Here is a 12330-nt window from a genome sequence, read left to right as displayed (position 1 = left end):
AGAACTCCTTAGTTTATCAGCAGCTTGAAAATTTCTTTCTCGAGTGAACTTTGGCATCAGTTGACGGTGGGAAATCTGTAGACAATTACGTCACAGAAACACTATGGAGAAAGGAAGTCGTATCCAGGGGTTACTCGTATTTGTGTTCCTGTAAGATCTCTTCCTGCAGATAGGAGACATGAGGGACTGCAGACGCTGGAATCTCGTGCAAAACACAAAGTGCCGGAGGAATTCAGGGTCAGGCAACATCTGTGGAGGGAATGGACAGACGACCTTTTGGGTCGGGACCCTTCCTGCAGATTCTTCATTTCCCAAAACAGATCCAAAGTCTGCTGGCTTCTTTTGGCATGCTGACATATCCATTTTGTTCAAGTTCATTTTAAATGTTAAATGATACAAAAATTACTAACATAACTCACCTCATTACTTGCTGGTGCATAAGTACATTGGAGACATAGATTCACATAGAGTCACAGAGTAACACAGCACAGAAACAGGCCCCTCGGCGCAACGTGTCCATGTCTACAAAGACATCCAATCTATACTAGTCCCATTTGCCCACCTCTGGCCCATATCCCTCCAAACCTTAACTTTCCATGTAACTGTCAAAGTGTCTTCTAAATGCTTTTATTGTACCTGCTTCAACCACCTCCTCTGGCAGCTCGTTCCATATAACCAGCAACATCTGAGAGAAAAAGTTGCCCCTCGGGTTTGTATTAAATTTTGTCTCTCCTTAAACCGAAGACCTCTTGCTTTTTTCCCCTACTCTGGGTATAAAAAAAATGTGTTTACATCCTATTTCCCTCATGATTTGACACACCTCCATAAGATCACCTCTCAGTCTCCTGCGCTCCAAGGAATAAAGTCCTAGCCTGCTCGACCTCTCCCTATAGCACAGGCCCTCAAGTTCTGGCAACCTCCTCGTAAATCTTTTTCTCATTCTTTCCAGCTTAATGACATCCTTCTTAGAGCAGGGGAGCCAAAAACTGAACACAATACTCCCAACTGTGGCCTCACAAACAACTTGCTTTTTTTTTTTGTGGCACATATTCATGATAAATTCATGTCCAAGGTTCCTTCAGATAATCTGTGAATTAACAGTAAAAAGCTGGTCTTGATATAAACAAATTTATATTAAACCTGTCCATAACTATTACCAATTTGTATAAAATTGTACAACAAATGCAGGCTAAGGTTATTAATGGCACCAGATTATACTTTATCTGAAAACTAATTGCTCCGATTCTTTACCTCAAAAAATATATTAATTTAATTTGCTGAATTAAATACAAAATTAATGTCAACTTACATTTCATGTTAGAAGTGGAGACCAAGTGCAGTCTTCAGATGGAGGAGGATAATTGGAAGTGCAGGTGTAAGCAGGTACAGTTATCTTTGTTTTTAAATCAAAAATTCAATTCAATCATATTTTCCACAATGAATTAAGATATCCACGATTATAATGGAACTGCGTTTGTAATGCTGGCCACATTATAGTTATGAATTTCTCCTCTCTTTCCACTCCTCACAGTTTCCTTCTGCCCACATATTTCCCATTGGGTTTACATTTCACTCCTCTTTTCTCCTTATCCAACACACTTTTATTTCCTTTTCACAACTAACTTTTGTCACTTACACCACCCATCTGCCATCCCCTTATTTACATCCACCTATCACTTGTCAGGCTTTGTCCTATCCCCACTGCTCTTTAGACTTTATAGATACAGCGTGGCAGGGGCAGACCCTCCCACTAGTGTGAATATCCTCTCTACATCCACTACCCAGGCCTTTCACTATTCAGTAAGTTTTATGTTTCCCCCCTCAATCTTCGAAACTCCATTGAGTACAGGCCCAGTGCTGTTAAATGCTCATCATATGTGAACCTAATCATTCTTAGGCTCATTCTTGTAACCTCCTCCGGACCCTCTCCAACGCCAATACATCCTTCCTCAAATATGGGGCCCAAAGCTGCTCACAATAGTCCAAATGCAGTTTGACCAGTGCCTTATAAAGCCTCAACATTACATCCCTGCTTTTATATTTTAGCCCTCTCAAAATAAATGCTAGCATTGCATTTGCCTTCCTTACTACACTTGCAAATTATGTGGCTTTTGACATTTATCGCTGCACATGCAATGGAAACCATACCATTACTAGGACAGTGACAGAGAACATCAATGGGTGTTTTGAGGTGAGATTCTCATGCCTGAACCAGTCTGAGGAGCACTGCAGGTGTGGAGACTTTGTAATCGCGTCTTGAATCCTCCATGACCTCCCAACAGAGGGATACAAGCCAGACCTGAAGCAGTGATGGGCAGCACATTGGCACGGTGGTAGAGTTACTGCCTCACAGGGCCAGAGACCCGGGTTCGATCCTGTCGACAGGTGCTGTCTGTGTGAAGTTTGTACATTCTCCCCGTGACCGTGTGGGTTTTCTCCGGGTGCTCCAGCTTTCTACCACATGCCAAAGGTTTCTTGGTTAATTGGCTTCTGGAAATTGCCCCTGCTGTGTTAGATAGAGCTAGTGTATGGATGATTGCTGGTCAGCGTGGACTGGGTGGGCCGAAGGGCCTGTTTCCACGCTGTATCTCTGAACTAAACTAAATGGTTCAGCCAAGAAACGAGGAGCCCAGAGGGCCATGAGTGCTGGGAAGATAAATCGTTCTTAGACCGGAAAGCATAGAAAAAAAGCTTTCCACTGTACCTCAGGTGACCATAATAAACAAAACCCTAAACACTAGGGAACAGTTGAGCAGGCCAGGGCTTTATTCCTTGAAACGCGAGAGGATGAGGGATGATCAAAATCATGAGAGGAATAGATCAAGCAAAGCACAGTCTTTTGCCCAAAGTAGAGAAATCGAAAAACAGATGACATTGGTTTAAGGTGAAGAGGGAAAGATTTAATAGGAACCTGACGGGTAACCTTTTAACACAAAGGGTGTTGATGTTTGGAATTAACTTGTCCAACCTCTCCTTATAGCTAATACCCTCTAATCACGGCATCATTCTGGTAAACCTCTGCTGTACCCTCTCCAAAGTTTCCACAAGCACACAATAACTGGTAAATATTCTGATCATTTAGCAGAAGAAATATTCCAATTCAATATATCTGGGCTTTTATTGGACACACAAGCAACTTGATTTTCCACATCATTGAGATTGGGTCTTACTTAATTTCTAAATTGATTCTGTCCTTTGGGATGATTTTAGGAAGAATAGTAAAAATACTACTATTACAAAGGTACGAATCATTAATAAATCTCCCACTATTCCTGGTGGGCCTCAAACCAGAAATTCCTGCATCAGATTAAGATGTCACAGGGATTTGTTTCCTCTTCCATGTACTTTGCCTGGATTCACACCCATTTCTCGCCTTCCTCCTCCCCTTTCACCAATATTCCTGGCATTAAAATTTGTACCTCTTCTATTCTCTCACACCTTTGTCTTTTCATCTCTGCTCTTTGTGCATTCATCTGCCTTTCAAAAAAATGTCCTCCCCTGCATCCATCTATCACTTGCCAGGTTTTGTACTGCCCCTCTCTCTAATAGCCTTCTCACCCCCACCCCCCAACCCCCACCACAATCTGAAGAAGGGTCCCAACCTGAAACGTCACCAATCCATTTTTTCCAGAGATACTGCCTGACCTGCTGAATTACTCCAGCACTGTGCCTTTGAATATATGTCTCATTCAGAAGATTTAATGCACTGGTATGTGATTGGAGATGAGTATCTTCAAATGACCTCAATGAGACATAATTTCACTTTTGTTTCTGAATTTCACTTTTGTTTCTGAAATTCAATCGTTATTCTGTCCTGATTTTCCAAACACTTCTTTTGTAAACACTTATTCATGATGCAATATTTCTCGGATGTGCAACCTCTCAAAGACAGGATATCCTTTCTGAGCCTTCCCGAGTTGTCGTGGGCCTAACTCAATGAAACACCAATGAAGGGAGGTGCCCACTTGATAATCCCAACGATATACTTGCATCTACAGGATTTGTTTTTTTAAAAAGAGTTAATTAATGTGTTTTTTGCATATGGAGTCATTTATTGTAAATTGGTATATTTAGTTAGATAGTTAGATAATACTTTGGCTTTGGGCTTGATTTTCTTAGTTGAGCGCTTATCCTGGAGTTATAGCACAAGTACTTTGTGTCTTAATTGTAATCTGAAATGTAGTGCATAAAACTGAATGAAACTTCTACAGATCAAAGCTCCATTAAACTGAAGTACTGTATATTCCATTAAACTCTTCCCCCTCGCAATTTTCAGCCTCTTTGAGATTAAGGCGAACATTTAATTAACCGCTTGTTTGCTTGTGTTGAAACAGCATGAGTTGTATATCATTGTGGTATTTAAAGAGGAAATAGAAACAGTTTGAATTTTTGACAGATCAGGGAATCTAGAGCTCAGGGTAATTGGCACAGGCGAAGAGGGAAGTTCTTTGGTGGGGCAGGCTAGAGAGGCTGAGTGGCTTCTTGCTACTCCTATTGTCTTGTGTTTTAAATACAGGTACTTTTTAATAAAATTCAAACATGAGCTGACAATATTGGAACATTCATGTTTGCCCAGCGATGGCGGCGGACACTGGAAAAAAACAATTTTCAAGATGACAGCGGATGGAGGAAAGGATCGGTGCCGCCAGGACAACGGGCCTTTAAGGCCAAGATACGACTGTACTCTTAAGAACTTTTAAACTTTGTGGGCGTCAGAAATGTAGCAACTCTTTGTGTACTGTCTTGGTGAAGTTTACTATTGCACTACATCCGTTACACAGTTGTACTTATCATGACTACCTCGCCTCGGTAGTCATGAAATGCTTTGAGAGGCTGGTGAAGAAACACATCTACACCTTCCTCCCTCGCAACATGGACCCGTTACAATTTGCATACCGTCCGAACAGATCCACGGACGAAGCGGTCTCCCAGGTTTTGCACACCGCTCTCTCTCATCTTGACAGCCAGAAGGGAGGCTACGTGAGGATGCTGTTCATAGACTTCAGTTCAGCCTTCAACACGATAGTCCCCACCAGACAGGCCGAGAAGCTACTGGAATTAGGGCTCAACACCCCCCTGTGTGCCTGGGTCCTGGACTTTCTCACCGCCAGGCCCCAGGTATTCAAGATGGGAGGGAATACATCGAAGTCCCTCACCCTGAGCACAGGATCGCCCCAGGGTTGCGTCCTCAGCCCCCTATTGTACTCCCTGTACACACATGACTGTGTGGCTAGGTTCAGCACCAACTCAATAATCAAGTTTGCTGATGACACTGCGGTGGTGGGCCTGATCTCAGACAACGATGAGAAGGCCTACCGGGAGGAGGTGGCTGATCTGGCACTCTGGTGCCAGGACAACAGCCTCCTCTTGAACATCAAAAAAACTAAGGAGCTGATCGTGGACTTTAGGAGGGCACATCATCCGAGGACGTACACTCCATTGAGGATAAATGGGGATACTGTGGATAGGGTGAGCTGTTTTAAATACCTGGGAGTCCACATCTCTGAGAATATGACATGGGCATCACACGCCTCAGCACTCGTGAGTAAGGCAAGGCAGCGCCTTTACCACCTCAGGCAATTGAGGAAATTCAGAGTGTTTCCGAGGATCCTCCAGTGCTTCTACGCAGCGGCTGTGGAAAGCATCTTGTCCGGAAATATTACAATCTGGTTTGGGAATTGCTCTGCCCAGGACAAGAAGGCTCTGCAGAGAGTAGTGCGTTCGGCCAAACGCACTATGGGAACTTCACTCGCCCCCCTGCAGGAACTATACATCAGGAGGTGCAACTCCAGAGCCAATAAGATCATGGGAGACCCACCCCTGCAACGGACTGTTCCAGCTGCTACAGTCAGGCAAACACCTCCGTTGCCATGCTGTGAGAACAGAGAGGTTGAGAAGGAGTTTCTTCCCAGAGGCCATTAGGACTGTAAACTCCTATCTCACCAGGGACTAACTTTACGGTACCACTCCACTGCTTTTTTTAATATTGCTGTTTTTTTCCATTTTTCCTTCCGCCCACAATATTTAATATGTAAAAGAACATGTGATTCTGTTCCATTCTGTTTGTAGTTTGTTTGGTTGTTTGTTTGTTTGTCTTTTTGCACAAAGTCCGCGAGCATTGCCACTTTTCATTGCACTGCACATCTTGTATGTGTATGTGACGAATAAACTAGACTTGACTCGATTTGACTTGATCTATGAATGTGCTTATCTATTGTATGATTTTACTGGATTGTATGCAAAACAAAGAATGTCACTGTAGATACATAGGTACATGTGACAATAAAATATCATCAACATCAGAAACTAGGATGTAAACAGGGGAATTACTCTGGAATTGCAAGCCTTGCTGATGTTAATGCAGCACTTCATGTCTCCTAAACTGTGTAAATTAACACCATATCCTAAGAATCTAATCACCCCCAAGAAAAGCCTAATAGCATTGGATATCCAGCAATTTCCTTCCTTGAACAGGGATTTAATATTTACCATACAGAAGTCCTTTGGCACTATTACGACTTTAAGCTGCATCACAGTAAATGCATTTGCGACAATCCCGCACACATGTTTTGTGACCATCAGCTGAAGTTGCGGGATGTTTTCAACTAGATTCTTTGTGAACATTTACATTTGAAAGTGGCTTTCCCATGTCATTTGGAGATTCTCTGGTAATCTAACTTTTGCAAACCACATTAATAAAATTAATTGAGATGATAATCCATAGTTGTATCTAACTTTTAAAATCAGATTGAATGAAATCTATCTTTGAGGCTGTTTCAATCTTTTGATAATGTGAAAATTGTTTGCCATTTCTCATTATGTTGTGATTAATTGAAAGATAAGGTATACGTCGAACATCGATCACCCATTCACACAAGTTCTGTGTTATCTCACTTTCGCATCCACTCCCTACGCATTAGGGGCAATGTGAGAGGAATAATCCACCCGAAACCTGCACGTAAGGGCCAGAGCGTCAAACATCGATCACCGTGCATTCCACACAGACAGTTCTGTCAGGATCAATCTCAGGTGCTGTGAGCATCCACTCCAGCTACGCATGTGCTGCCCTGCAGGTTTTCCACACATGATGGTCATGGTGATCGGGAGGGCTTTCTGTGAGGGGAGATGTACCTGTAAAATGCATTTGTGGGGGGGGTGTTGTGGGGGGGGGTGATAGGGGGGGGTGTGGGCAGGGAGGCTTGTGGGGGGGGGAGGCTTGTGTGAGGGGAGAGAGGTGTGCGGGGGGGGGGGTGAGTGGGGGGACAGGGCTGGGGGGGGGAGAGACGGGGGAAGAGCCATGATGGGGGGATCACGGGGGGGGGTGGGGAGGAGCTAGCGAGGGGGACCAGAAGTGTAGTGGCTGGAATTGGCGCTGCGATGGGGACTCACAGCGGGTGCTGGTTATTCTCCTCCGCCGGGATCAGAGTCTCCACTTTCCGTTTGGCGACATCGACGACATCTCCGATTCCGGGCTGGGCTGGGTCTCCGACTCCGGGCTGGGCTGGTTCCGGACTCTGACACTGGGCTGCTGCTTGGGGCTGAGCTGCTGCTTGGGGCGGGGCTGCTGTTTGGGGCTGGACTGCTGTTTGGGGCCGGACTGCTGTTTGGGGCGGGGCTGCTTTTGGGGCGGGGCTGCTGCTTGGGGCGGGGCTGCTGCTTGGGGCTGGGCTGCTTCGGGTCCCTCCGAAAGTCCAGTTGGAAACCTCCACCGGCCATCCTCAGCTCCAGTAAAGAAGTGATGGAGCAGGAAGGGGCGGACCGTCCCCGGGAGTGACAGGGAAAGAGTTCGATCTGCGCATGCGCGGTTTTAAAGTTATTTAAACCTCACTAACTTTTACGACATTCAACCGATCGGAACGAAACTTGGTGCACTCGCAGCACAGGAGAACGGTGAGTGAACTGGCAAAAAATTGTAGCGCTATCGCAAATCATTTTTGGCACAAATAGAAAGACCGCCAAACCGGAAGATAACAAGATCAAAGTTTTAGTTATGTATAGATATAGATAGATAGATAGATAGATAGATAGATAGATAGATAGATAGATAGATAGATAGATAGATAGATAGATAGATAGATAGATAGATAGATATAGAAGATAGTAACATAAAAAATAGTTGCTGGAGGAAGTAATTTGGCCCTTTGAGCCTGCACTGCCATTCATCATGATCATCCACAATCATTAACCCGTGCCTGCCTTCTCCCCATATCCCTTGTTTCTGCTAGCCCCTTGAGGTCCATCTAACTCTCTTTTAAATTCATCCAGTGAATTGGCCTCTATTGCCCTCTGTGGCAGAGAATTCCACAAATTCACAACTCTCTGGGTGAAAAGGTTTTTCTCATCTCAGTTTTAAATGGACTTCCCTTTATTCTTAGACTGTGGCCCCTGGTTCTGGACTCCCCCAACATTGAGAACATTTTTCCTGCATCTAGCTTGTCCAGTCCTTTTAAAAAATATATTTTTATTAGAAGCATGTATACAAATAGTAGTAAGCGACAATTTAATTACAGATTTCTTACATACTTCAATTTTTTTTTTTAAAGTATAAAGACAAAGAGAGAAAAAGATAAGAGAAACTATAAACTAATAGAGAGAAAAAGAAGACGAAAAAAGAAATTACAAATAATAAGATTGTGGAGATAGATCCAGGAGATATTAAGTATAATTATTCATCCAATTCCAAACTCAAGTTTCAACTTTGATTTTGTGCTAATGCAAATCACTTTTTTAAGAATTCAATAAATGGAGACCATATTCTAACAAATAATTCTGGTTTGTCAATTAAGACAAATCTTATTTTTTCCAAATACAAGGTCTCAGTAATTTCCGTAATCCACATTTTAATTGTGGGGGCTGCTGTTTTTTCCCAAAATTTTAGTATTATTTTTTTCGCAGTTATTAAACTGTAATCAAGAAAGTGTCTCTGACTTATCGTAAAGTTTATGCTTTGTTCTGATAATCCTAATATTATTAATTTTGGATCTGAGTCCAGTTGGTTACATTTTTGACATTACAAATGTATATAAATTATATACATGTCCAGTCCTTTTATAATTTTATACGTTTCTATAAGATCCTCTCTCATCCTTCTAAATTCCAGTGAATACAAGCCCAGTCTTTCCAATTTTTCCTCATATGACATTCCCGCCATCCTGGGGATTAACCTCGTGAACCTACGCTGCACTGCCTCAATAGCAGGGATGTCTTTCCTCAAATTAGGAGACCAAAACTGCACACAATACTCCAGATGTGATCTCACCAGGGCACTGTACAACTGCAGAAGGACCTCTTTACTCCTATATTCAAATGCTCTCGTTATGAAGGCCAACATGTAATTAACTTTCTTCACTGCCTGCTTTACCTGCATGTTTACTTTCAGTAACAAAGGACACCCAGGTCTCTTTGTACTTCACTTTTTCCTAATCTGACACCATTGAGATAATAATCTGCCTCCTTGTTCTTGCCGCCAAAGTGGATAACCTCACTTTTATCTACATTATTCTGCACCTGCCATGCCTCTGTCCACTCACTCAACTTGTCCAAGTCACCCTGCAACCTCCTAGCATCCTCTTTGCAGTTCACACTGTCACCCAGCTTTGTGTCATCTACAAATTTGCCAGCGTTACTTTTAATCCCATCATTTAAATCATTAATGTATATTGTAAATAGTTGCACCCCAGCACCGAGCCTTGCGGCACTCCACTCGCCACTGCTTGCCATTGTGACAGGGACCTGTTTATTCCTACTCTTTGTTTCTTGTCTGCCAACCAATTCTCTATCCATATCAATACCCTACACCCAATACCATGTGCTCTAATTTTGCCTGCTAATCTCATGTGTAGGACCTTATCAAAAGCTTTCTGAAAGTTCAGATACACTACATCCACTGGCTCTCCTTGATCCATTTTACTTGTCACATCCTCAAAAAATTCCAGAAGATTAGTCAAGCAGGATTTCCCCTTCATAAATCCTTGCTGACTTGGACCAAACCTTCTACTGCTATCCAAATGAGCCGTTATTACGTCTTTAATCATTGACTCCAGCATCTTCCCCACCACCGATGTCAGGCTAACTGGTTTATAATTCCCCGTTTTCTCTCTCGCTCCTTTCTTTAAAAGTGGGATAACATTAGCTACCCTCCAATCCACAGGAACTGATCCTGAATCTATAGAACATTGGAAAATGATCACCAATGTGTCCACGAAATCTAGAGCCACCTCCTTGAGTACCCTGGGATGCAAACCATCAGGCCTTGGGGATTTATCAGCCTTCAGTCTTATCAGTCTACGCGCACTATTTCTCTCCTTATGCAAATTTCTTTCTGTCTCCCTAGATCCTCTGTCTTCTCGCACATCTGGGAGATTGTTTGTGTCCTCCTTAGTGAAGACAGAACCAAAGTACCTGTTCAACTCTTCTGCCATTTCCTTGTTCCCCACAATAATTTCACCTGTTTCTGCCTTCAAGGGACCTACATTTGACTTTCAAATCTTTTTCTTTTAACATACCTAAAGAAGCTTTTACTGTCCTTCTTTATATTCTTGGCCAGTTTACCCTCATACTTCATCTTTTCATCCTGTATTGCCCTTTTTGTTTCCTTCTGTTGTCCTTTGAAAGTTTCCCAATCCTCTGGCTTCCCGCTACTCTTTGCTATGCTAGACACCTTTTCTTTTAGTTTTATTCCATCCCTAACTACCCTTGTCAGCCACGGTTGCCTCTTACTCTCCTTAGAATCTTTCTTCCTGTTATCAATAAACAATCCAATCTTCCCATTCCTTCATTGTTCTTATCCCACCTTTGCATTCCTGCTAACAATCACAATGAACACTCTTTATTTTATACCGAATCTGTGCCGACCATTGATCCCCCGTTCACTATCCTGCACACGAGGGACAATTTACAATTTCTACCGAAGCCAATTAACCTATAAACCTGTACGTCTCTCTCGAGTGTGGGAGGAAACCGGAGCACCCAGACACATCCAGCATTCCCTCGATTATCCAGCTGGTTACAGGCTCAAAGACTTCATAGCAGAGTTGTCAAAGATAAGTTCCTTTTTTTTAATAAAAACTAGCTGACTTTGCCCAAACCTATTACTCTTTTCTAATGCCACTGTGACCACTTTCTTAAAAACAGACGTAGTTTCCCCATGTCAAGTAAACTAGTCTGAAGTTTATCATTCCTGCCTCTGTTTGTAAGAAATGGAATTGTTATCTTTTAATCTGTGGGACAAGCAAAGAATTTGTGGAATTTTGGTAGACAACAACTCACACATCCATTATTCCCAACCTAAACCTTGCAGTGCATTACATCCAATTCCATTCATTATACCAACACTACTTACTTTTAACAAAACTTTTTTTTCCCCAGCTAGTGATTTACATTTGATCTGTGATTTGCTATTAATTCCAGCATTATTTCCAGCCTTGGTCATTTTTTGCTGAATTCTTTTAAAAAAATCTTCCAATCTTGTTTCCTGCTTCATGTTTGTTTCCTTAATTGAATGCTAGCTTTCAAATTATCACGTCTGCCCTGTTAAGCCTAATGACTTAAAGGGATAGGACTTGTTCTTAAACTGTGGCCAAAACCTTTGAACATTAGCCATTATCTGTAGAAACAAGGAACTAAAGATGCTGGTTTCCAAAAAGAAAAAGATACAAAGTGCTGGAGTAACTCAGCGGGTCAGGCAGCGTCTCTGGAGAACATGGAGAGGTGACGTTTTGGGTCGGAGCCCTTCTTCAGTCTGATTGTAGGGGGGTTGGGAGAAAGTTGGAAGAGATAAGAGGCAGGACAAAGCCTGGCAGATAATAGGTGAACACAGGGGGCGGGGGTTGATGGGCAGATAATTGAACAAAAGTTTTTTGTCTAAGCATCTGAGGTAGATTCACAGTCCATCAAAATAAAAAAAATGCCTCACATCTTCTTTAATTGTTTAGATTAAAGACCGTGGTTTCATATTGAACTAAATCATTTTCCGTTTTATTTTTAAATTGTATCAGATTATACTGCTCTTCATTAAAGGCCACATAACAGCAACCTCATTAATCAGTTGCTTCTCTTTTCACAATACTTGCACACAACATTCTCATGTCAAGACCATGGGTTTTCCCACCACGCAATTACCACTCGTTTAGACTGTGCACTCAAATGGCCCCTTTGATTAACTTTTGTTCAATATGTCTTTCCCTGTAACCTTCTTAACCACCTTGAGTCAGCCGTGAACCTGGAATGTGATGATGGGCAGATGGAGACACGTGGGTTGGGGAAGGTGCGTTATGAGGGAGGAGAAGATGTAGGGGAGGAAGATGGGGAGGAGAGAGAGGAAGAAAAGGG

Source organism: Leucoraja erinacea, chromosome 7 (assembly GCF_028641065.1).
Source record: "Leucoraja erinacea ecotype New England chromosome 7, Leri_hhj_1, whole genome shotgun sequence".
In the NCBI taxonomy this organism is placed as follows: Eukaryota; Metazoa; Chordata; class Chondrichthyes; order Rajiformes; family Rajidae; genus Leucoraja; species Leucoraja erinaceus.
The sequence above is the reverse complement of the archived record's forward strand: the minus strand, read 5'-3'. Positions refer to the sequence as shown.